Here is a 27,743-nt window from a genome sequence, read left to right on the forward strand (position 1 = left end):
GGAATTTTTCATGGCCTTAGAATTGTACATTTGTAGTTTAATAAATCCCCTTTGTAAAAGCTGACCCATTTCTGTATATTTCATTCCAGCAGCATTAGCAAACCAACACACTTTATCAAATCTCATTTCCACAAATTTTAAGTATTGTTTGATTGTATTTTACATCTTTCTCTACATATTCAATATATATATATGTGTGTACAAATTTAAGCATATGATATATACCAAAAATTGTAAAATTCATGATCTATCAATACCTAATATTTTATTGTGCTTATTGTGCTTTCATTATCATTTCAAAATTGTATTATAATTTTATCCTATTTAGCTTTGGTCAATAAAGATGAACTTCCTTAATTTGCATGTATAATATTAATTTATTCCTTATTTATGAATGTTTGGCTTTTAAACATTATTTTGCAATGCTTGCTTCAGCAGCACATATACTAAATAAAATTGGAATGATACAGTGAATCTTAGCATGGCTCCTGCACAAGGATGACATGTAAATTCATAGTGTACCATATTTAAAAAAATTATTTTGCAGTTACAAAACTGTTTCAATAAATATTCTTAAATAGAATACTTCATTATTGTACTAATATTATAGCCACTGACATATGTGGGCTCTTAAAATTTAAATATAATTTCTTAAAATAAAAATTAAATTAAAAATTCAGATTCTCAGTCATAGTTACATTTCAAGTGCTCAATAATTACTCTTGCTAGAAGCAGCCAAGCTATAGAACATTTCCATCAATTCAAAAGGTTCTATTGGCCAGTAATGATTATACATTCCAGCACATCTTATTATTGGAGAAATTTTGATAATTGTGACTGCATGTCTTACATTTGCATACTTTAAATCTGCATGCATTGAAATAAAAATAATTGTAGAATTTAATAGTCATACTGCTAATGTATGAAAGTACCTAATTTTCTAATTATCATCAATATTTGTTATCCTTTGGGGGGAGACAAAGTAAGAAAAACCGGTTTATTGTTACTATAATTTTCATTCATTGTTGATTATCGATGAGTTCTTTTTTTTCATATTTTTAAATGAACATTGCTGATTCATTAAATTGCCTCTTTATATCATTTTTTCAATTGGTTAAATTTTCCCATAGAGACAAATGTACAAATTAGCAGGCATTTGAATTTATCTAGTTGATTTTATTTAATGTCTATGTAAATTTTTATCTGTATTTTTGCTTAGACTCAACAGCAAATTAATTTGTTAGTATGTCATTACTGTGTTGCCTAGAAAGCAGCATTTTTCCTGGTACCTCTGTAGCAGTTGTTTTCCATATTCATCCCCAATAGAGAAAGATTCAGCCATATCGTGCCTTATCAGATCAGGTGAGGGAATTGGCCTTGAGCTGTATTTCCTGAGGACTGGCTCAGTGTGCAGATTCTATTTTAAGTCTGTAACTGAAGGGAGGTTTACCATGCACAGGTTCCAGTCCAACTTCCAGTTCTTCATTTTCTGACACTGGTCTGTTTGGATTGTTTTTCTGAATATCGTTTCCAGGTTTTCTGGTATTGAATCAAAGAACTGAGCCAACATTTTCACCTGAAGAATCCACTTGTCAGCCAGCATGTCTAACAGGCTATGTCTCCTTTGCCCCTACTTACAACCCTTTTAGCCATGGGAAATACCACTCTCCTCAGAAAGCATTTTGCTATTAATTTTTTTCCTACATTTTCTGTTATTAGCTGAACAAAACTACTCCTGTGGGATATCCATGCTTGTGAAAAGTTCTGCATCTCTGAGTTAGTGGATCAATGGGGGTAGACTTATCTTTTCATTTCTAAAGTGAGTCTTAAAAGAGAAGACATTTATTCTATGAATTAAAACTTAGCTCTATATTTTTACACTTCTACTCCGTCTAGTTCCACCTCACATAAGTATCAATTTCTATAAGGTTCCAATATTGATTTATCTGTCAGAATCACTTCTTAAAAGATTTCTGAGGTTTTAAAAAAATATTTCAGTGAATCTGCCTGAATATTTAATGAATAGTTGTGGGTGGCTTCCTTGAGGCCTGCAAGCAAGCTGTCATACTGAACCAGGAATTTCAATAAAAAACAAATTTAAATTACATCCTTCACTATAATTAGAAGTGAGCACTGATAAAGCTAACATTGAGATTGATTTTTAAATGAATTCAGCATGTCAAAATTTCTCCTCAATTTGTTGAGTCTGGGGATTGATGCATTGAAGTGTGTTGAATTCAAGGATTCCTTTAATAAAGCAATTTGAGATAATCCCTTAGTGAAAAGCTAGTTTACAGGAGTATTTTTTAAAATACAAGTGGATATATTAGGAAATAAATATAATCCTTGAATAGTCTAAGGATTATCTAATATATAAACCACTAAATAAATAAACTTAAATAAATGAATATTGAAGAAAACATTTTAGAAAGAATAGATTTTACATTAGTACCTGCACAAAATCTTTTTATTTCCAGGCATCCTTCTAACTGCTTTACATTAAATTAAATTAAATCCCCACATGCCTGTGAGGAACCCATTGAGATTTTACATGTTAGTAAGCTGTGGCTCAAGAGGTTAAGAAGTTTGCCCAAGATCACACAGTAGAGAGGATATCTAGCTTCAGTACACTTACTCAGTAAAGACTTATAAACCACATTAGCACATCAGTGGCTCTAAGCAGCTCTAGAGTGAAGAAATACTGTTTTTTACACTCCACTTTCCCTCCTCCCTCCATCCTCTCCTTATTTGTTAGTCTACAATCTGTTTTCTGTCTACAAATTGTTGTTTCTAATCATCTCTTTTAAATGACATCATACAATTTTTCTCCTTATGTTTCTTGCTTATTTCACTTTGCATGACATTTGCAAGTTTCTGCCATTTTCTTGCTTGTCTCATACATTCATTTATATTTATGGATGAATACCATTTCATTGTGTGTATGTGCTATGTTTTGGTTGTCCATTCATTGTTGATGGACATGAGTTGTTTCCAGCTTGGGCTGTTGTGAATCATGATGCTATAAAGATTGCTGCATAACATCAATGACCTTGTTTTAACCGTCTTTGGGTATAAACATAGAAAGGGATTTTGGGGTCACATAGGAATTATATATTTAACTTTTTGAGGAGAAGTCCTATTGCTCTACTCAGCAGCTGCACCATTTTACGTTCCCACCAACAATGCACTAGAGTTCTGATTTCTCAGCATCATTTCCAACACTTGTTATTTTTGTTTTTAATTAAAAGCCCTTATATGTGTGAAGTAGTATCTCATTGTGGTTTTCATTTTCATTTCTCTATTACCAAAGATGTTGAGCATCTTTTTGCATATTTATTGCACACTTGTGTATCTTCTAAGGAGAAATGTCTATTAAAGTCCTTTGTCCAGTTTTGATTGGTTTGTTTTGTTGCACTGGAAAAGATTTTTATATATTCTGAGTATTATACCCTTATCCAACATATGATTTGCAACTATTGTCTTGCATTCTGTATGTTATCTTTTCACTTTCTTAATGACTTCCTTCCCTCTGTTCTAGTTTTCTAGTTCTGGAATTTGATATACTAAAAGAAATAGAATGCCTTTTAAAAGGGGGAGTTTATTAAGTTGCAAGTTTATAGTTCTAAGGCCATGAAAATGTCCCAATCAAGTCTACAAAAATGTCCAAATGAAAGCACCAACAAGAGGTTATCTGCACTTAAGGAAGGCCAATAACATTCAGGGTTTCTCTCACAACTGGAAAGTCACATGGTGAACATGACAGCATCTGTTAGCTTTCTCACCAGGCCTCTTGTTTCATGAAGTTCCCCTGGGGTGTTTTGCTTCTTCATCTCCAGGTCTCTTGCTGCATGGTCTCTAGTGGGTCTTGGGCTCTAAAACGGGGGTTCTCTCCATAATATTTCCTCTTTTAAAGGATTCCAGTAAACTGATCAAGATCCACCTGGAATGGGCAGAGTCACAACTCCATGGAAGCCATCTAGTCAAAACTCACCACCCACAATTGGGTGGGTCACACCTCCATGGAAAAATAAAAAATCTCCCAGCCAGCAATACTGAATAAGGATTTAAAGCATATGGCTTTCCTGGAGACCACAAAATCAAACAGGCATACCGTCTATGAACAAAATATTTAAATTTTGATGATATAAAATTTATCTATTTTTTCTTTTGTTTCCAAATCTTTTTGCTAAATCCCAAGTCATGACCCTATGTTATCATCCAAGAATTTTATAGTTTCTGCTTTTACATTAAAGTCCTTGATCCATTCCAATTTGATTTTTGTATATAGTGTGAGGTAAAGGTCTAACCTCATTCTTCTGCATGTAGATGTCCAGTTTTCCCAATATCACTTATGGAAGATACTCTTCTTCCTGCACTGCATATATTTAGCAGCCTTGTTTAAAACCAGATGTCTATTTCTGGACTTTTAATTCTGTGTTACTGACCTACATGTCTATCTTTGTGCCTGTACCAGAATCTTTTGATTATTGTCACTTGTCATACAATTTAAAGACGGAACCTCTTGTCTTTCCATATAAATTTAAGGACTTTGTTTTTTCCATTTCTGCAGAAAATGTTGCTGACATGTTAACAGGGGCTGCATTGAATACGTATTTTGCATTCTCCATTTTCTCTTTTATGCCTTCTAACGAAAATGGGCCTGCCTGACAAGTGCAGTACCTTAGAGTTTAACTACAAGTCAGCTATACCTCATCATAATTCTAAAAATCACGGCCATTACTGTGCTAAGACTGTTATTTTTTTACACAAGTTCTGTGACTAAGCATGTAATTAATCCGTGCATGCTCAATAATTGGATCACTTCTAACAACATCATCTGGGGTCATTGTGCTTATTTTCCTATAACCTGCCTGTGCCTGTTTGAAACTTTTGTTTCCAAGAAATAAATGTCCTTTAATCCTGATTCAATATTGTTTAGTGTAAAACCTTAAATTAGATTGTTTTCATAGAGAATGACCAAAAACTGTGGGTGTGACCTTTTGATTAGATGGAGATGTGACTGCCCATTCAAGTTGTATCTTGATTAGTTTTCTAGAGTACTTTAAATGGGAAGACATTTTGGAGAGACTCAAAGCTGACATAGACAGAAAAGTTTGGGGCTGTAGAAAGAAAACACCATGGCAGAAGCTGTTTGAAAGCAGAAGACACCAGTCACATGCATTCGCAGCTCACAGAGCTGCATCGGCCATTCTCGAGTCAACGTATTTTTTTCTTGGATGTGTTATTTTGAACATTTTTATGGCCTTAGAACTATAAACTTGTAACTTAATAAATTCCATTTTAAAAATCCATTATATTTTTAGTATATTGCATTCTGGAAGCATTAACAAACCAATACACTGTGCATCTTTTAATTCTGTAAAACTTATCAAAATTACGGTAATTTGGAGAAACAAATTGTAGACCAATAGGCCATCTGATCTCCTCATATGTCCCTAGGAATAAATGCCTCTCTTTGAAATCCCAGTGTTTCAGGAATTGGTCATTTGAATACACTGGACAAAATAATCCACCACCTTTGCCTGGTAACATACTCACTTTGACAAATGTTTCAGTTTTATATGCACCCATAACCCAAATGTCAAATATTATATATTGGCTCAGATAGGAAAAAAGTCTAAAAAAGTTGGAAAAATAGAATTCTATAATGTTAAATTCCTTAAATTATATCTTACATGTTCTTTCATAAGGTTTTCATATATAGGAGAATATAAGTAATTTCTGTGTACTTTGAAATAACTATAATTTCAAATTCATTTGGATATATATCAGAAAGTATTTTCACAATAAACTGGGGAGTATAAAAACAAAACACAAAAAATAAATCTCTTGGGAGCTTTAAGTATTTTAGAGGGAGCATAGTTTACTTCTCATCAATGTATCTTTTGAACAAATATTTTAAATTTCTGTAATAATATACTACTATATTTATCAAATTTTTCTTAAATTTTATTAGCCTCAATGAATCAGAGCCCCAACAGATGGGTGGCTTAGGTCTCTACAATTTCGTAAGCTTTGTGGGTAAATCTGACAGTGAAATTTGATAAACTTATAATAACCACCTAAAGTGAAAGCAATATAAAAATATCTCCTTCTAACATCACAAAACACACAGACATCAAAATAGTGAACAGAAAGTGTCTCTCTCATTCCAGTATCAGTCACCTAGAAATCTTATCATTGGAAAACAGCAAAGATGTGAACATTTTACAGGTCCAGGCAGTGAATGTTTTTAAGTCTTTTGCATTCTTGCTAGAGTAATGTGGCAAGTCCCTGCAGTAGCTGCTTGCATCTGAGGTATAAATATCATCATTTCCTTTTAATATTACCTGTAAGTCTGGAAATGAGATTTTGACATATATATGGAGATTTTTATTTCTTTTTTTCTTATTATAATGGTTTCAACATGTTGAGTGCCTACCATGGCTTATATACACAAATAGTTTCAACTATGTTTGATAGCAGTCTTCTTCTCTTTTCCTCCCTTACTCCTTTTCCTCCTCCTCCTCATACTTTCTCTCTCTCTCTCTCTCATGCTCCCTCTCCTACCTTTCCCCTTCTCCTTTGTCCTGCTGGAGACTCCTACCTTGATCCCTATCTCCCAGCATATACTCTCTTTGTACTGTAATACTCTAGATATATGTTCTAAAATGTGAAGGCACAGACCTAGTGGGTTTATTTTTCCTTGACTACTGTTCTTATCTATCTGACTTTTCAGACTTTGATTTGTACACTTTATTTTCAAAGCATTCACTCTTTCTTTGAATGTTTTGTTTTGTCCTGTCCCATTATGCTCTGGTTTTTTCCTTGTTTTTATGTGGCAAGTTCAGGTTAAAGATTCATCTTTCTCCCTCACAGAATTTTGTAAGGATTGTTCTTTTTTCACTTTTTTAAACATTTTTAAATTGTGAAATATAACATACATACAGAAAAATAAATTGTCACGTACATTTCAACAGATAATTATGGAACAGATTTTAATGTTTGGTATGATTATACCATATAATGATTCCGCAGTCATACTCTTTTGCTTAGTCCTTCTTCCTCTGTTATACTCCTCTTTCTCTTTAAATAACATATAGACATAAAAGCATTTCAAACTACATTGCAACAATTAGTTGTGGAACATATTTCAGAGTTTGGTATGGGTTACAATCCTATAACTTTAGGCTTTTATTTCTATTAGTTCTAAGGTACTGGAGGCTAAAAGAAATATCAGCATAATGATTCAGCACTCATATTCATTTGTTAAACCCTGTCTTCTCTGTATAAACCCCCCATAACCTTTAATCTTTCTCTCTTTTTTTTAATTTTAAACATTTTTATTGTACAGTGTAACATCTATTCAAAGCAAAGAAATAAAAAAGCAATAGTTTTCAAAGCCCTTTTCAAAAAGTATTTACAGGGTGGGCCATGGTGGCTTAGCAGGCAGAGTTCTCACCCGCCATGCCAGAAACTGGGCTTCGATTCCCAGTGCCTACTCATTCAAAAAAAAAATGTAGTTACAGGACAGATCCCAGAGTTTGTCATGGGCCACCACATGGTCCTCTTATATTGTTTCTTCTAGCTGCTCCAGAATATGGGAAGCTAGAGGGCTTATATATCAGGTTATCATTACAATTGACTTTTTTCCTTATTTTTAACATATATTCAAAAAAGCTATAAATTGCAAATCACAGCACCGCAATTAGTTATATCACAGATTTCAGAGTGTGACATGGGGAACAATTCCACAATTTTAAGTTTTTACTTCTAGCTGTTTTAAAATACTGGAGATTAAAAGAGATATTAATTTAACATTATGCTGAGTGAGTCTAGCCAAAAACTAAAAGACAAATGCTGCATGGTCCCAATGATGTGAATCGACATTCAAGAATAAACTTGGAATATGTCATTGGTAACAGAGTCCAGCAGGAGTTAGAAACACGGTAAGATAATGGGTAGTTTGAGCTGTTGGGATACAGACTGTGCAACAGGACTAGATACAAAAACTCAAAAATGGACAGCACAATAATACCTAATTGTAAAGTAATCATGTTAAAACACTGAATGAAGCTGCATCCGAGCTATAGGCTTTTGTTTTTTTTTTTTTGCTTTGTTTTGTTTTGTTTTTACTATTATTACTTTTTTTTTCTCTATATTAACATTCTATATCTTTTTCGGTTGTGTTGCTAGTTCTTCTAAACCGATGGAAATGTACTAAGAAACGATGATCATGCATCTATGTGATGATGTTAAGAATTACTGATTGCATATGTAGAATGGTATGATTTCTAAATGTTGGGTTAATTTCTTTTTTTCTGTTAATTAATAAAAAAGAGATATTAATTTAATGATTCAGCATTCATATTCATTTGTTAAATCCTATCTTCTCTGCATAATTCCATCATCAATTTTGATTTTTCCAGCCCTCTCTTTAGGGGTATATAGGCTATGGCCATTGTAAATTTTTCATATTGAAAGGGTCTGTCTCTAATATGGGGTAGGGAGATGGAACTATCTGATGTTCTGGAGAGGCTGGGCTAGGTTTCAAGACTTATTTGGTCAGAGGTCCATCTGAAGTTATAGGTTTCTGGAAAGTTACTCTAGTGCATGGAATGCTTATGGAATCTTATATATTGCCCTAGGTGTTCTTTAGGATTGGTTGGAATGACCCTGGTTGGGGATTGGCAGGTTATGATAGGTATGAAGGTCTAACTGGAGCTTGAATAGGAGCAACCTCCAGAGTAGCCTCTTGACTCTATTTGAACTCTCTCTGCCACTGATACTTTATTTCCCTCTTTGGGTCAAATTGGAACAGTTGATCCCATGGTGCCAGGTCAGGATTCATCTCTGAGAGTCCTTCCCCAATCCTCAGGGAGACTTCTATCCCTGGGTGTCATGTCCCATGGAGGGGGCAGGGCAATGATTTCACTTGCAGTGTTGGACTTAGAGAGAGTAAGGCCACATCTGAGCAACAAAAGAGATCCCTAGAAGTAACTTTCAGGCATGCCTATGGGTAGTCTAAGCTTTTCTGCTACCTACATAAGCTTCACAAGAGTAAGCCTCTTGATCAAGGACATGGCCTTTTGAATTGGGTGTCCCTAAGGTTTGGCACAGTATCAGGGAATTCCCTGTTGGTAAGGTTTAATAGTTTCATATTCTTTCTCTACCTTTCAGGGGACTTTGCCAATACTTTTTTGATCACCTGGTTAATGTACTCTAGAATGTATCCAGGCATTGCAATAATCTATACAGGATTAAAGGATGTCTCTTATTCTGTGTGCCCTGTGTTTCAATTGTTTGAATGAGCTATGCAGATAGGTTGAATTAGATTATGCAGTACAGAAAATTTCAGTTTCAGACCAAATAAAGCTTTCTTCCATTGGTCTCAAAGACTGTGTGTGGTTCTAAAATATAGATACTGTCTTCCTTAACCCCATGTTCTGAATTACTATAAACCCAACCTGTTTGGCTTCATTCTTAGCTGTAAAGATCAGGTTACATGTATAAAACAGCCCTCAAAATCCAGAAATAATAATCACCAATCCAGACTTAATGTGTCTGTTCTAAAAACTTACAGTCTAGGCCCTATTTTCTTATAAGCATTTTCTAAAGTACACTGTATCATCCTTGTCATTTTGTTTCTGGCTAATTTTGTATCACCAAATGTCCCACATGTTCATTCACATCGTTGCATGCCTCATGACTTTGTCCCTTTTTGTAGCCACACACCCTTTGTTCATAAGTATACACCATTGTTTGCCAATCTACTTCTCCATCAGTGCATCCTTCAGCCACCTGCATTCATTGGGCATCATGTAGAGGGCCCAAAGTCAACAGTCCATCAACATCCTCAATTTTAGATAATTTAATTGTTCCAAGAGAAAGAAAACCAATGAACACACCCTCATCAAATAAAAAATCTAAACCTCCTCTTAACTCTTGTCCCTCACCGCATTATTTTCCCCTGATGCTGCTGTGCTAGTGCTGATGGCTTCCTTTTGAACATAGCTCATAGCATGCAATAACAGTTTCCCCTGTACACTGGACTTAAACACTCTGTGTACAGAAATCATGTCTTCAAAGTAATTTTTGTGAGAACTAATTTATATTTCTAGTGTTTATCAATGGGACATGTAGCTCTATCCAACCCCTTTCAATCTTGTCATCTTCATTACAGTAATACTATTTATAGACCCACTGGAGAACCACCTTCATACCTATCTATTCCCAAACATTGGAGTTCAATGTCATTAACTCACCGTTCACCAAAAAAGTGGCAAAAATATGCAAAATCTTTAAAAATATATTTAACAAATTTGATATAAAAATACTTTGTGTTTAATGCTTAGAAAAAAACATTCTTTTAAAGTACCTATGTTGAGTGAGTTGGATGTTCGATAAACTCACCCACAGTTTCAGCTTTAGAGCCCATAGCAGGGATAGATTTTCACCAAATAATAACAGAAAAAATGAAAGCATGATTGTAAATGGAAGAAAGGATTCTGAAAGAAAATAATATGGTTTGCTTAGGATAGTTAAACATCTGACCTCAACTGCAATGCAGGATGGAGGCACAGGAGAACCCCTCTGCATAGCTGACATTTGAGCAGTATTTAAGGAATGACTAAGAGTGAACTTGGTGAGAGTTGGAACGATGTATGTTACAGGCAGAAGGAACAGTTTGTGCAGCTCTGGATGTAGAGAACCAAGCAAAGGACTCCAACACTCGGGAGATTGGGGATCTTCAATACAAAAGGAATTTCTGTGCCTGAATGGCCAGGAGGAAGGTTTCCTCACAAAAGACTTTTTATAGAGAAAGAGATAAATTAGTGACTTGAAGTCACTGAGGTTTTGGGGATATTTGTCAAAGCACCTACCATTACTTACTCTAACACAGGTATTAGCTATTTCATCAGATGAAGGAAGGATAATCTGTTCAATGCTGGATGAAAAACTTGTCATATTGGACTGATAGAGAGTAAGTGTGTGGTTCTCCAGTATGGCTCCATGCTATGTGATTTTTGCCTTATGAGCTAACTTCAGTGTCTCAGCCAAGATCTAAAGTGTGACTTATTTATATGCAGCATCCTCCAGGATGGTTCTCCATAGACAAGGCAATTCAGATGAAGACAATAATTTAGTCATGAGTAAATGAACACCTCACCTCTTACCTTTCCCAATACACATTATCCCCAACAATTTCAGTCACCTGGGCCATTTCTGTACAAGTGGGATACTTCTTGGCCTTTACAGATCAAGTAAGGATTATATCAAGGAATGCCCAGTCATTCCTTTGGAACCCACTCAGTCCTATCCTGGATCAAGCTGGAACTCAGTGAACCCAAATTTCCAAACCAGGTGGTTTTCCTCACCCTTAAATAGAGAAAAAATTACCAACCACAGGAAAGACTTTTGATGACAAATGAGTCCACCCACCAACACATAAACCCTGCCACTGTGCCTGTTGCACAGTACCCTTTTAAAAGTCCCATAAAACCTGATTCAGTTTCCAAGAATGTTTCTTCAAAGACCAAAGGTTAGAAACCTTTCAAAAGTCAATGATTTAATGATAATGAATGGCTAATTTAGACCTAATCATCCCGCAGATAATACCTATAAATGCTGAAGGCACTGGAAGACTCTGTAAAGGACTCAAAAAATAATAAAAACTCTGCAAAGGACTCAAAAATAAAAAAGTACACGTTTCATATTTGGAAAAATTGTTTAAATGCTAGGCTATAGCTTGAAAAAATAGTAAAGAATGTGTATCTGATTGAACATGGTCTCTAACCAAAATACAGTTAAGTTTAATTTAATGAAAAAATGTAATAAATATCTCTGCATATATGGAAATCTTAAAAATCTTGAAATAGCTAATGAAATAAAGAAAAAATAACAGAAATATGTTAAAATACCTACAACTGATTGATAAATCCATATATATCAATATTTATCAACTTATGCATTAAAAATGTGTTTCTTGAATATTTATATAAGAAAATAAATACATAATTTATTAGGAAATGAATATTGAACTATTTTATAAAATTAATGCTGTAAGTGTCAAACAAGAAATAACCTAAATAGTATAAAATGTGAGAATAATAAGAAACAATATCACAAAAATTAAGAAAATCAAAATAGACAAATCTTTTCCAAGACTGAATAAATAAAAAGGAGAGAATGCAAAATTAAATGACATTATGAATAAAATCAGGGATACAATACCAAAATTTAAGGATAATCTGAAAATATTAACAAGTTTATGTCAATGACTTTGAAAACAAGAAAAACTGAAAAATACTAAAATTGTATTTTAGTGTTAGTACTAATACTAATAATTTATTAGTATTGATATTAATAAGTTATTAATACTAATAACTGTAAAAGTACTGAAATTGAATCAAGAAGAAAAAAGGAGCTAAATAAAACTACAATGATAGAAGAATTTGTGTCAAAGTTAATAATATTCCCCCAAGAGATACCATGCACATATGATTCTGAAGACAAAACCTACAATATTTTCAATGAATAAACCATGCCAATCTTTCTTACAAAATAATCTAGAGGATAATTCTCTGGTTGAACGGTCTTCAACTATAGAAACTTTCTATATTTGGAAAAATTTTATAACTGCACTGCATAATGAGGTGATCTGCAGCCACGTGGTCCTAGTAAGAACTGGAAATGTGCCTAATGTGGCTAAAAAAGAGAATTTCAATTTAATTTAATTTTTACTAATTTAACTTCAAATTTAAATAATTTTCCATGGTTTGTGACTAAATTTTGAAGAGAATGCTTTTAGAGACTAGAAAAAGAGGGGGCACTTCCCATTTTATTTTCAAATCTACTCAAGCCAGAATACCAAAAGCAGGAATTAAAATATGAGAAAATTCATGAGCCTATTTCAGTAAATAAAATAGATGTACAAGCCCTAAATTAAATGTTAACCAATGAATCCAACATTTATGTATAAAAGAAAGGTTATACACTACCTATCTTGTTATTGTATCACAGTTATGCAAAGTTATTTTAAATATAGAAAGATCTATAAGTGAGATTTATCATATTAACAAATAAAAAAGGCAAACATCATAAGATGTCTCATTGGCCAAACTTTTTAATTGGCCAAAATTTCATAATTAATTTTTCTTCTCAAATAGTGGCTATAAGTTAGCATAATGACTATTATCATTTTAATTTCCTTCTTCTTAATTTAGACTTTATTTATTTCACTGGCTCACTACCAAGAATACTAGGAAATGTTGATGCTTCCTAGCACCCATTGACTTTTTCTTTAAATCTGCCTCATTTTACCTATTATATTGCATTTCAATTTGCTTCTTTTAAAAAGAGTTATAGCTAGGATCCAGAGATAAGATATGTCTTACCACTTGAAAAGCAAGATATTAAATTACTATCTCTGTAAAGAATAACAAGAATTTATACCCAAGAGGTGTAATGAAAGTCTATTCAAAACAACCACACAAAGAGCCCTGTCCCAATGATGTTGAGGCAAATTCATCTCAAAATTGGTGAAAAACAATTCAGAGGTAGAAATCATTAAGCTAGATTGCCTTTGAGGAAAAATACATTATAGAAATACATTATCTAAATGCATATACAGATATTTTGACAATTTTGTGTGACTTTTATACATCTTAACATATCCTTTAGTGGTCTGCTTAATTATCACTTCCTTGACAAAAATTTCCCCAATACCCTCAAATCCCACCCTCCAAACACTATCACCTGCACGGCTAATATCTTTTGTTCCAGGAACAGAAAAAAGGCCCAATTATGTTCTAAGTGAATATTCAAAACTCCTGTGAAATGCATTTCCAGGGGAATATCATTATAGTTTTACAGTGTGTGTAAGTGTTATGTTGTGTTTTTCTGGATTATTCCAAAGAAGGGATGCATTTTCAGATACAATATAAAAAAATCTGAGTTTGAAATATTTTTTTTGTGACAGATGGATATACAGAATTCCTTAGAATAAGGATTATCCTATCAAACTGTTGTATTCAATATTCTAGATTAGAATAGTCCAATGCTAGAAAAATGTTTTTTAAGAAAATGGAGTTTTCTTTGGCTAATGATTAGAATTTAGGTAAACTGACAAACAGGAAGGGCCTTCTTTGTAGGATGAAAGACAAGACTTAGCAATACACAGTGAGGTGTGAGAAATATGTTCAGGGTCTTTGATAAAATCCTTGACTGGATCAAACATCATTGCTTGAGATATAATTCAGACAGAGAGTTTAGATAAATGGTTTGGGCACATATTTTGTGAGTATTAAGGCAGCGAAGAGCACAATACAGTCTTAATCAATATAATAACAGGGTGACAGCAGTCTTCCAGCAATAATTGGCTATAATTATCCAAAGAGGAATTAGAAGGAGGAGAAGCTAGAGAAAATATAACCAGAAATGGAATTATTTCAATAAATCAGTAATTAGATGGTGTAATACCTACAACATGATGATGGCAATAAGAATGGAAAAAAATAAAATTGGAGGGTATTTGAAATAAAATCTAATATAATTTAGGCATAGAAAGTCAGAATGGATGAAGACACTGATGATGGTTATGCTCCTACATGAGACCAGTAAAACAACTAATATTAGTGATAATAAAGAGGCAAAGAGTATATGATAACAATGAGAGTAAGGATAAGCCAGGATAAATAAAAAATATATAAGAATGATATTACATGCTATTTGATTTGAAAGAATGTTTTAGTGGGGGAAACACACAAACACACGCACACGCTTAAACTGGTTCAACTCATCTGATTTTGTTTCATAAATTTGTTTCTACCTGTCTCTGAGATCTTGTATAAGCAACATACATTTTAAAACCATCAAGCTGTAATAATAACATCTTTAAGCATCATCTAAGGTTTTTATCATGCTTGGTTTTGTATTACCTAGAGCAAGTATCAATATTGGTACTTATTGATATCAATAGAATTATTTGTTCAGTTTGAAGTTGCTGTTATTACAATTGTAATTTTGAAAACATATAATCATGCTTTTTAATATTACTATCACTTAATATTAATAATATTTTAATATTATGTTGACTAAGTGTGATTCTTTTTTATAGCTTCATTTATAATATATTCAGATTTTATTTCCTAATTTAATCACCTATTAGAGCATCATAGTTGTTTTCTTACAGGTATTTTTACTTTTAAATTCTATAACAAGTACACAGGTATTTGGTTTTAGCACATTTCTTAGCACTAGAACCAACACTCTTCTTACTAGCACAATTTTAAAAGTAAATAAATTAATTAATCATAGTAATAGTGACTATTAAAATAATAGCACACTTGTCACTGAAGTTTCCTAAAGAAGTTTTTATATACATAGACACAATGAGGTTTAAAAGTATTCTTAAAAATTATGGCAGCTATTTTTCTTTGCAAGCTGGATGCTCATCCATCATGTGACAATTGTATAAACACAATTTACAGTTCATTTGGCTTCTCCTCTTTGAAAATATGCAATCATTTATCCTTCTCAAGAGCTTCATAGTACTTGTAAATTTCCAAATAAAATGAGACTTTCTTACTGCTTGTATTCCATCCCAGTTCTTGGAGGGCTTAGGTCAGGGCAGCCTGAAGACAAAAAAGCACATCAGGCACACATTTTAATTAGGACTTAAGAGCAAGAGAGACTCTTCCACAGGGGTAGCCAGTCATGGAAATGGAAGCTAAGTGCTCCCCAAAGGGGCTGGGGGTGTGCCAGGGCTTAGAAGTGTTTAGGACAAGGGTGTGTTCAGCAGGGTTTTGTGACACTGGGGTTTGGAGTTTTGTTATCAATAGTGGTCAAGGGAAGGGAGGTTTAATGCTTTGTTTAGGATATCACCAATACATTCTCCCACCATTACCAGCATCCCCACTCCAACTTATTCTCAATATGGGAGAGGAGCTCAGGCTCCGGGTTGCACAGCTTGTTATAGTGTATTCTAAATTTTGCATAATTCCCATATGCATTAAATGCAGTTTATTTTACATAGGCTTCATACTACTGGTGTGAAAGCCTCTGGAAGATCTTTGTGTAAAACAGCAGAAAAGTATCTTAAAGATAAGGACTTTAAAAATATAATCCTACTATAAAATATTATAAATAAGGAGCAAAACAAAAATAAAAGGAGCCCAAAGCACTAATCATAAATACAGTGTTCTGGTGCATACATAAAACCATTCTTCCCTTGGCTAACCTAATCCTAAATACAAGTATTTCTATAGATCAATACTAAGATAAAGGCAAGGAATAAGAAAAATTACACAGATGGGAAAGCTGCAAATGTTATGGTAGTTTGCAAAGTTCTGAGAGTTTTTATCCCAGTTTTTATTCCTCATTTTCTTTTAGGTCTATTCTGGGAAATTCTATACCCCTTCTACCTTTTGCATTTATTGCTGACAGAGGACCTTACTAAAATATATTCTTCTAATCCCTCCCACTTAGAACAGAAATCTTGCTCTTTGGTAATCCTAAAAATATAACTTTGTTTGAAAACTATTCCTTTTATAAGGTAAATAATTTGCCATAATTTTGTTCCAGGTGTTGAAATCTGGCAAAGTTTTCTCATTTGTCTCCTTGAGAACTCCACTTGTCAGGATGATGCATATCTGACAGCAATTTTCTTTCCTCCTTTTCATGTGCTTAAAGATGGAAAGACCCACAAGTGACAACTTCTGGAACTGCATGAAAACCCTCCAGAGCAGAAATTCCAGTGTTTTGTTCATGTTATGCTATTTAGGTTGTAAGACAGCAAGTTTAAGAATGAATATTACCCAAGGATTTGTACCCTATTCTGGAGAGATTTAATGTGTTTCCAGTTATATGCAGGACAGTTGAGTATTGTTAGGTGGAAGAAAAAATGTGTTTTATTGTTTTTTTATTTAGAAATTTGCTATGGTTTAAGGTGTATGTATAGCTGCCAAGTTGACAATGGGTGGACTGTCATGGTTAGGTTCATGTGTCAACTTGGCCAAGTGGTGGTACCTATTGGGCAAGTGCTGGCCTGTCTGTTGTGATGAGGACATTTCATAGAATTAGATCATGAACATGTCATCTACATCCACAGCTGATTCCATCTGTAATCAGCTAAGGGGAGTGTTTTCTTTAATGAGTGATGCTTAATCTAATCACTGGAAGCCTTTTAAGGAGGATTCAGAAGAGACAGGCTCTCTTCCTGCTTCAGCCGGTGAGCCTCTCCTGTGGAGTTCGTCCACACCCTCCATCCAAATCATTGGCTTCACAGCCTGCCCTGCAGATTTTGGACCCTGTGCTTCCATGGTCATGTGAGACACTTTTATAAATTTTATATTTGCGAGTGTTCCCTGTTGATTCTGTTTCTCTAGAGAACTCTAACTAATACAGTAATTCTTTATATTTTTTTAATTTTTGATATTGATTTGTCGGCAATCCTAATATATTCTGGATAATAGCTACATGTTTATTAAATTCTCAGAAAAAAATTCCATCTTTGGCTCATCTTTTATCTTTACTGATGAGTGTTTTGCCCTACATAAGTAGTTAAATTTGTTGATCACCTTTGTTGGTTGTGTTTTCACTGCTTCCATAGCTATCCATAATTTCCTATATTTTTTATATCCATAATTTTCTCCAATATTTTATGTAACTATTTTTAGACTTTGCTCATAATGGGATGATCTCTAGACCACCTGAAGTCTATTTATCTTATATAGTGTAAGTCAGGGTTTATTTGTTTTTGTTTTTGTTTTTCCTATGTAAAGAGCCATTGTCTGAGCAGTATTTCATGAAGACTATTCTTTCTTCACTGATTTTTCAGTGCTTTCTCTGTCATTTACCAGTTTACACACATTTGAGTTTAGGCCTGCTCTCTGTTTTGTTGTTCTCTATGTCCAGAGATGTAGCAAAAACACACAACTGTAATTGCACTAGCATGATTCTGTCTTATAATTTGTTACGGAAAATTATCCCTTCTTTTCTTCAAAGTTTATATAACTATGACCCTTGTTTTTCAATATTAATTATCTTTTCTAATTCTATGAAAACACCAATTGGGATTGGGATTGAAAATGTATTGGCTGTCATGTAATAATATTGCAAATGGTGACACTTTTATGATTTTAAGCCTTATAAATCAAGAAAATATTGCATATTGCCATCTACTTAGTATTATTTTAAATCCTTCAAAAAGTTCACTCAATTATTCTAATGTATTTTGTTAGATATTTCATGTAAATTATGTTTATCATGGAAACATATTTTATTTATTGACCATTACAGTTTTATAAATTATAAATCTACATAAATTCTACATAATATAAATTTTTATTTTTATAATAAAAATAAAGTTAAAAATAAAGTTTTAAAATATATAAAATGTATAATGTATACATGTATACATTAAATAACTTGACTTTTGACATATTTTCATCACAGTAACATTTCTTTCATTGGAGTGTATGGGGAGTATGTGAGTGAGGTATTTTTCTAAAAAAAAGTCTCCATATTTTAAGGCAGAAAGATGGCAGAAAATCATCTGAAAGGTCTAAAATTCAGGAAATCATTCCAAACAAGAGAAAATTAATGGTGGATTCATGACATTATATGTGTGTCAAAAACGTATGTTACTATATACACAAAGGGTAAACTGCAATATAAACTATGAATATTAGTTACTAATATTGCATCAATATTGCTTTATCAATGGAACAAATGCACCACACCAATACAAGATGTTAATGATAGGTGAAAATATGCATGCTTACTGTGGTAAATGGAAACTGTCTGCTTTCCCCTTTTTCTGCAAAACCAAAACCACTCTAAAAATAAAGTTTATAAAAAAAGAAAAATAAATAAAAACAAATGAACAAAGTTATGATGTGAAACATACAGTTCTCCTCATGAAAATGATGGTATTCTGAATCATGTTCTTTTCTATGTCTGCTATAACAAATTACCACAAATGTAGTGACTTGAGACAAGAGAACATTACTATGCTACATTTTTGTATGTTAGAAGCCCTGTATGGACTTCCATGGGCTAAAATTAAGATGTTATTAGGCTATGTTCCTTTATGGGTTCTGTATGGATAATATTTCCTTGACTTTTCCAGCTTCTAAAGACCACCCACATTTTTTAGTTCTTGGTCCCCTTCCTTCATCTTTAAATCCAGCACCATTGCATCTCTTTGGTCATTCTTCTATAGTCATATCTCCTTCTCACCTTACCTTTCTGATTCCTTTTTTCTCTCTTTAGGACTTTTATTTTAACACTGGACCAATGCATAATCCAAGATAGTCTTCTCATCTCAAGGCCCTTAACTTCACCACATCTACAAAATCCCTTTGGCTTATAAAATAATACATTCACAGATGCCAGGGGTTAAGTTGTGCACATCCTTGGGAGGCTATTATTTTTTCTACCACAATAGGTTATAAGGATAAGTACAAGAAGATATGAAACTGGTGACTCAAATCTGATCATGCAGTACAGATTTTATAAGATTTTTTGTTAATTTGGAATTAGCTATGCAGATAGTGACAAGATACTGAGATGGTTTAAGGTGGCATTGGCATGAATAGTTTGATTGGAAAAGCAAAAAGTGGAAGATATATGGTAGAGAGTTGGGAGATGGGAAACTGGAGAAGGAAAACTACAAGAAAAAGTATTTCAACAATCTGGATAAGAAATGACAAATACTGAAACAGGAATAGGAGTGGTGAATTGGAGAGGAGAGATAATGATGGATTGAGTAAATATTAAGAAAGTAGAATTGGCAGAACTTTGTCTTTGATTTGAAACATTGAATGATAAAACACATGGCAAGATAATGTTTATCTGATATTTGGTTTGGAAGATTAGGTGGTGATACTTTAGATTGGGAGGAATAAAGCTGAATTATAAATGATAAATTCAAATTCATATCAATTAAGTTATAAGCACCAGGACACCTCCATGACCAGATGTCCATTTGTTGGAAATTTGTTTCATGGAACTGGTATTTAGAAATTAGGCCTGAGCTGGATATTTAAACGTGGTAGATAGCATATTTGGTTAGATATGGTCACTCAGGGTGGCCATGCAAAAGAGGAAGAGGATGGTGAACAAAAGTGTTAAAGATGAATGTGTAGATTCTCTAAATCATAGCATAAAATTTCAACAGCCTGAGATACCTTAGCCTAACTACATCTTGATTTTCAATATTATGTTAATAATTAAATAACTGCATACCATGCAGTGGAACATATTATGACTGAAACTGGTTTTCTCTCTGATAATTTTTAACAGAAGAACTTTCTAATATGGTCTCTCCCACAATAAGGTGTGTGCTGGTTTAAAAATATTGTGTACCCCAGAAAAGCCATATTTTAATTCTGACTCAATCTTGTGGGACCAGCCATTTCTTTTAATCCTAATTCAGCACTGTAGTTTGGAGACTCAATTAGATTATCTCCAAGGAGAAGTGACACAAACAATTGTGCTTGTGATTTTTGATTAGATAGAGATGTGACTCCACGCATTCTAGATGGGTCTTGACTAGTTTACTGGACTTCTTTAAAAGAGAAAACACTTTTGAGAGAATCAGAAACAACAGTAGCCTCAGAGCGACAGGGCCCAGAGCTGAATACAGATGCTACCACTTGGTGAACAGAGACACAAATGTTTGGAGATGTTTGGAGCCCAGCAGACATTTCCATGAGATGTTAATCAAACCAGAACCTGTAGAGACCCAAGGGAAGCTAAGAGATGAAATCCAGTCCCAGGGAAGCAAAGTGAGGAACCTCCACAAGAAGAGAGACTGAAAGCAATGGAGCCCAGGAGCAAGGGACCAGTGTGCCTTCCCCACTGACAGAAGTGTTCTAGACACCTTAGCCTTTCTTGAATTAAGATATCTTTCCCTGGATGCCTTAGTTTGGACATTTTCATAGGCTTAGAAGTGTAAACTTGTAACTTGTTAAATTCCCTTTTGGAAAGTTGTTCCAGTTCTGGCAAATTGCATTCCTGGCAGCTTGCAAACCAACTCAGTGGGCTTTACAGAGAAAAGTCCTGGGGCTCCAATTATGACTATAAAACTTACTATCTCTGCAGTCCTTGAAAAAAATCACTTAATCTCTTTAAGATTTTGGTGTTCATTTATAAATGAGGGCTAATAATCCCTAAACAGAAGGATTATTGCTCAGATTAAAGATAACGCATGTAAAGAGAACTAGGCATACTGCCTGACTCTGAGGTTGTAGCAAATGCTTAAATGCTATTTTATTGTTGCTCTTATTATTTCACTCCCCAAGCAGCATGCTGGTATGAGTCTATGGTTTCAGCAATGACTAGTAGATTTGAATTGAATGACAGATTCTCTGGAGTGTCAATTCTTATGTTTTCCTTACTCTTGAGAAGAACTGTCTCTAATTTCTTCTCTGATTTGAACATTTATGTAAGAAACTACTCTAGTAAATTTTGGAACATGTAGGGATATCTCCTGAATGAAATGATTTCCATTAATATTGATTTAATAGTCAGAAAGAAACTGTTGGGGTTCTTAACTGTTGGGGTGCTTAAAAGTAGCCACCATGGGCAAAAAATAAAAACAAAAATAAAAAAAAGATCACGTTAGGATTCTCCTGAATTACACCACTAAGTGAGAAGACATTTCTACAAAGTGAGCAGCAAGGCTTTCAATTGACCCATAATTCTGCCTGTAAAGTCATAATTTTATACTTGCTTGATGATAAGTATATATTTTAGTTATCTCAGATATTTATTAAATTTCTCACTGATAGGTGAATGAAGGCAGTAAAGTATGTTTAAACACCCCAAATAGAAGGCAAGAGACCACCACTATTTTGTCTTAAGGATAGAAGTTAAGAAGGGTCAAAGCCTTTCGCCAGCACTTAATCATAGGAATGCTGAAATCAACATATTTAGCCTGCTCCAACTTGCTGACCACTTTTGAAGGGTCAGCTTAGTAAAGTGATTAAGATGTATCATGAAAATTTATTTTGAATGTCAAGTACGTTACTGAATAACTGATAAATGAAAATCTGCCTTAATTTCATCTATGAAACAGAGACAATAACATTTAGCTTCTCTCATGATGAAGAAACCTTAAGTTAGTCCAGCTCTTGACATATAGAATATACTCCATAAGAAGTGTCTGTATTTTAATTTTTTAATATATTTATTTTCTGGGACTAACCCCTCTTTGTGGATTAATTATAAGGTGATATATTAAAAAAGAACATTTATACTTAAAGTATTTAGGTAGAAAAGGAAAACATACTAGAGTGTCATTTTTAACAAAGGGAAATGTGTTTGATTTCATAATTTTAACATTGAGTGGTTTCTCAAGTGGTTTCACAATGTTAAAATTGTGTTTATTTTCAAATGATAGAAGTATGATTAAATTGAACATTGATTTGTAAAGGAGGGAAGGAAAGAAAATTCTTAAACTTCTTTAAATATACTTTTGAACAGGTAATTATATAGCTTAGTTTTTCCATAACTGTTACAAGATTTAGCCCTGATACCATGGTGAGATGCATAATAATTTTTGTTAGATTTTATAGAAATAATGAGAAGAACTCAAGGGAGACAAAGTGTAAAAATTAAAATTCTATTTTTGAAGCTTCTTGTGGATTTTTTTGAAAGCTTTTATAAAAATGACACTTTTTAAAGCAAGATAACAATCATTTTCAAACATTTAAATTAGTTTCCACATGCAGTTGGAAGGAAGACTTGCACTCGGCATGGCCACTTATCTTCCTCAACCCAACTCCAATTTGTTCAACAGGGAAAATGAAATATTGGAGAAGGAAATCTAGGAGAAAGAAGAGAGAGTTTGCATCTAACTGAAAATATATTTTAATATATCATTTCTTCTAGTGTGTGTTTAGTTATATGCATTTTACAAAAGTAAAATATTCCTAAACAATTATAAAGATTTACTAGCGATTTGTTCAATTATTGCCTTTGTTCTTCTGCTGCTTTGGGAGATACCTAGTGTTCTGGTGACTGTGCCTTTCTACTGTGTAGCAAGAAAATTGCTGATTTATTTTTATGAATTAAGTTATATATCTAATATATACCTTATTAAAATACATACAGTTGCTTAAAATATGACACCATTTGGAATAATGATTTTCATTACAGGGAATGAAACATTTTTCAAACATCAATTTGGAAGAGTGTAAAGAAAATACATCACATTAGAGTGAACTATACATTTTTAGAAACATCATTTAAAAAGATTTCATGTAAATTAGGTACATAGAAGGAACCTGCTAATTGAATTTTTTAGTACATTCTCCTATATTTAAGCTACATCTAGTTTCATATAAAGCTTAGTATTTATGAAATAATATTATATAAGTTGATAGTAAAAACATGTAATAAAACGGAGTGATAAATAAGTAATCCTCTAATACAAATGACATGAAGTCAGAAATGAGCCCGTTAAATAACAAATGGCTGCTATGGTGTGCCATCCCAGCTCCAAAGCTCTGCATGGAATTGTTCCAGGCCTTTGTTGTAACTGCACAACAATTTAACTTCTTCCACTCAAACCTGCTTCCTTCAGTCTCCTACAGGTTCTGATTCCAAAAGTGCTTTCTAATAAACTTCCCACACACAAATTTCTTTCTCAGAGCTTTTCCTCAGGAGCACAATTGGCAGGTCCTCTCAGAAAATTGCTCCCTTTTTAATTGTCATTTAAAATATTTTAAAATAAGACATTTCAGGAAATTTCTCTAATTTCTAATAGTTATTTTAAATAAAATTTAGCTTTTATTTACTTCAGTGGGTTATTTGCAGGTTATAATCTAAAATATGAAATGACAATATGACATACACTATGTACATGATCTGTATATTGAAAAGCAATGGTTCACAAATAAATATACTAATTGTTTGGTGATCAGTGATGGGGAAATAGATCTAGAAGTAACATCTTCTACCAACCCAGAAAACCACTCCACAAAGGCAGAAGAGAAAGAAAAACAATTTTAATATTGAATAAGCTTTGAACCAGAGTGTGATGCATCACAAGCAATCCACTAAAGAGACTGCAAAGAAGAAAATCTCATCCCTTTATATAGTCAAGTAGTTAAAACTCATTGTCTATATGTTCTCAAGTTAGAGGACTGGGCAGCACCACCTGTCAAACATATTTCATCTTAAATTCACCTGGTAATCAAAGTGGCCTTTATGTCTTTGAAATGCTTTTATCCAAAGGAATGGTAAAACTTATAACTTTATGGCAGGTAGGTTGTTACAAGTTGGAGCCAGAGAGGGACATATGCTTGTTAACTTCCTTGATGTTTATGTTTCAGAGAGAGGGCTCCCAAGTCCCTGAAAAAGAGAAGTTCAATTATTTTTACTCATATCAGGAAGCAATAATTTACTATTTTTAATTTTCAGCAGTATGTTTTTTTAATTCCTTATGGGTGCTTTATTGTATTTTAGCAATGTTTTTAAAAAGTGCAGGTGATTACTTAGATAAATAACGCTTTGCATGTTTTCCCTATTGTTAAGAGATCTTTTTATTTCCTTTTGCAACACACAGCACATCTTAAGAATGAATTTATAAATGTTGATCAACTGATGGCATTATACTACTAAGAACTATTTTGGATTATGTGGTTTAATTCTTCTACAACCTTACCTATTCTTATCCAGTTGATTTTATCCACTCAGAATAGTGGGTTAAAAATTTTTAACTTTTTATAGTATTGAATTTTTTCACTTTTGTTCACTTTGCGTCTCTCATAATTTTTGCTTTAATTGACTATTTCTTTATTCATCCTCTTTTCCTTAGTAATCACTTGGTTGTATTAAGTGTCCTTAGACCTTGCTGCAATTTTGTCTTCATTGTTAATATTATTTTGCATGTTCCCTTCTCTTTTTTTCCTGAGTTTGATCCTCTTTGTTTTACACATTCCTACTGTTGGTATTCTATTTTTTATACCAAATTTAAAAATTTCTGATCCACAATATTATTTCATACCTACAATTGATTTTTTTAAGTAACAAGTAATCAATCTTGGAGTGTTATTCTATAGTTTCCCCTGTTTGGGGCTGGTTTGGGGGGTAAGTGTCATTTGATTTTTTCTATATTCTAAGAAAGTTTTAGAAATTTTTTTTCTCTTTTTAAATACGTTGTGTTGATGTTTTCTTCAAAGCAATAGCAGATGATAATATGAATTTGGCAGTGTTTCTTACTGTGCTTCTTCACTGAAAAGGGCACTTTACATTTCTTTCTTCTAGTACATTTATTTTCCTAATTTTAATTCATTTGTTTCAAAATAGCTGTTACTCTAAACTAGAGAAAGAGGAAAGAAGACAATGTTATGGAGAAAAATCAGAAAGCAATTCATTTCATTTGACCAAAACCACTGACCAAACCACATATTTTTAAGCATTCTTGATGGAATTTACAAAAATTATATTAAACTATTTTCTGTTATATTAAGAGGAATATTGTGAACATGAATATTTGTGAAATGAGTCCCAGGTCTGAAATATAAATGCTGGATTATATCCTGTTTGCAGATTAGAAGATGTATTATCTTGGTAAATTTGCTTAATCTGTCACAGAGTAATAATGATACTATTAACAATGGTGACAACAATAATGACTGCAATATAATGAAAACAATGACTACATAATTACTGAGCACTTTCTATGTATAGGGCCATCTGCTAAACACTATCCATGTTTTCTTTTTCTCTTGTGGCATGGGCAGGCTCCGGGAATGGAACCCGGGTCTCGGGCATGGCAGGTGAGAATCCTGCCACTGACCACTGTTGCACCATCCCATGTTTTCCTTTAATTATTAAAATCTTCCAGAAAACCCTACATGTTTATTTATATCATTTATATTACAGATGCAAAAACAGAAGCTATGGTAATCAATTTGTGACAGTCAGTAAGTGATGGGGGCTGTTTCAACCAGGTAACATAACTCGAATCCCCATACCTGAAACCATTCCCCTATAGCATCCCTATTTGTTTTTGCAGAAAACATGGAAAAAAAAATACCCTGTATTTGATGATGCATGATTGTGAGGATTGTGTGTGGTGATATTGATAAAAAACTTATCACATGGACTTTTCTCTAAAGTTAGTTGCTATTTCCCCAATCCTTCTTCCTTTAATATAAATAATTCAGGGACATCACTATAAACTTGGTTTACTCAACCTGGTTGTAATAATTTAACTGTTAGACCATAATGTGTTTGGTTGCCCTTAGAATAGATGGCCTAAGGATTTTGCTTTTTCCTTGTGTTTGTATTTGATTCCTTGTATATTAAATTTATTTTAGAGCTATTTGCTTATGATTTGTACACTTTCCTGTATATTTTTCAATTAAATGTGCACAAAGATCATTTCACCTCCATACCAGGCTGCTGAATTAAGACTTCTGGCTGTAATTAATGTGCCTTTCTATTGCCATAATCACCCCCTCACTGGCTATTGGGTTGTAAATTAACTGTGAATTCTGCTAGAATGGGCTCTGAGAAGATAATACATTTCCTATAAGACAAGTAAATAAATTTTAGAGTGAAAATTTGATAAATCTATTTAGCCATCACAATTAGTTTTTCCTGTACTCCCGTATCTTGACAGCAGTTCACATATCGGATATTGCCTGGATAGTTAAAATGTTGTATTTGCAAACATTGTTAATTAAATGGAATTAGGAAGAAACAAAACCATGCTAAGTGTGCTGTAAGACAATGATAAATGATGACTAAAAATGGCTCTTAAACATGGATTTCCTCCCTTTACTCAGTTGGATTAATCCCAAATCTTATTATGTGGAGATGGTTTGCATATATGCAAAAAAATAAACAGAAAATCATAACAACAATACAGAAGTTATAAATTTATCTTCTAACTTCAGGTTTACTAAAGTATTACCTGGAGAGTTCTGAATTTTGAGTGTTTTGGCCATGGTTGTTGTATTTGCTAAGATATTTTATTAGTTGTCATAACTGAATAACTTCTATATATCAGGAAGTAAGAAATTGAAATAGTGTTCTGTACAATTTTCATAATAAAATTTCTTAGAGAAATTTTCCTGAAACTTTAATTTGCTTTTTATACTTTTGCATTCTTTTTTGTTTTCCCTAAAGTGTTTCTTTTCTTACAAACCCTTTGAAAATCATCATGAGCACAAGATTTTCTTCTGTAATACACAAGATGTGAGTGCAATCTAAAGCATGATATTTATGATTTAAAAGCTAGAATAATTCAGACTTTTTCTATATCAAATCCTTTAAGACAAGACAACTAAAGGCTACAAGCAGAATTCATATTTAAAACATAACACCAAGGAATAACTGATTTTAAATACTTTTGAAGAACATTATCAGTTGTGTTGAGTGTACTACTTCAAATGTACTAGATAAGGAGAAATACATTCTTTTGTGCAAATGATATTTAAGCTTAGTCAAATCATGTATCAATCAACAATAAATCCCTCATCTGTTTTTTCACTCACCAGAACAGGTTTTTCGGAGTGAATTTACCATGATGTCTTTGGCTTTATTGAAGGAAGACATAGAAAATAAATACCTATATGTGGCATATCACTTTATTTTGTTAATATAAATTAAATAATTGTATATTTTGTCTGATTCTTCATTGTACAATGCTCATAAAAAATATTTTCACAGTTCAAGGTGAGGAAAATGTTTCATTCTTCTGTTGAATAGCTGTGTTTCCC

General features: G+C 33.1%; 1 long non-coding RNA gene, 1 other non-coding gene and 1 pseudogene across 8 annotated transcripts in view; 2 read left to right on the forward strand and 1 right to left on the reverse strand.

The window, feature by feature from the left end:
- LOC143677385 (protein DBF4 homolog A pseudogene) overlaps positions 1 to 27,743 on the reverse strand; it is a 203,586-nt pseudogene that overhangs the window by 128,159 nt on the left and 47,684 nt on the right. The gene's annotated exons all lie outside the window — the stretch shown is intronic.
- LOC143677387 (uncharacterized) overlaps positions 1 to 27,743 on the forward strand; it is a 63,937-nt gene that overhangs the window by 22,510 nt on the left and 13,684 nt on the right. For 2 of the 6 annotated variants that reach the window (XR_013172573.1, XR_013172572.1), the window contains exons 6-7: positions 25,900 to 25,967; positions 27,522 to 27,642. The exons of 3 other annotated variants lie outside the window; for them this stretch is intronic. This is a non-coding gene — a long non-coding RNA (uncharacterized LOC143677387). Of the gene's footprint in view, positions 1 to 25,899; positions 25,968 to 27,150; positions 27,220 to 27,521; positions 27,643 to 27,743 lie in introns of those variants that run through there. One more of the 6 variants, XR_013172574.1, reaches the window with a different exon arrangement.
- LOC143678533 (U6 spliceosomal RNA) lies at positions 423 to 531 on the forward strand. The gene has a single exon (XR_013173327.1). It is a non-coding gene; the product is annotated as a U6 spliceosomal RNA (small nuclear RNA).

This window comes from Tamandua tetradactyla, chromosome 3, assembly GCF_023851605.1.
Source record: "Tamandua tetradactyla isolate mTamTet1 chromosome 3, mTamTet1.pri, whole genome shotgun sequence".
Lineage (NCBI taxonomy): Eukaryota > Metazoa > Chordata > Mammalia > Pilosa > Myrmecophagidae > Tamandua > Tamandua tetradactyla.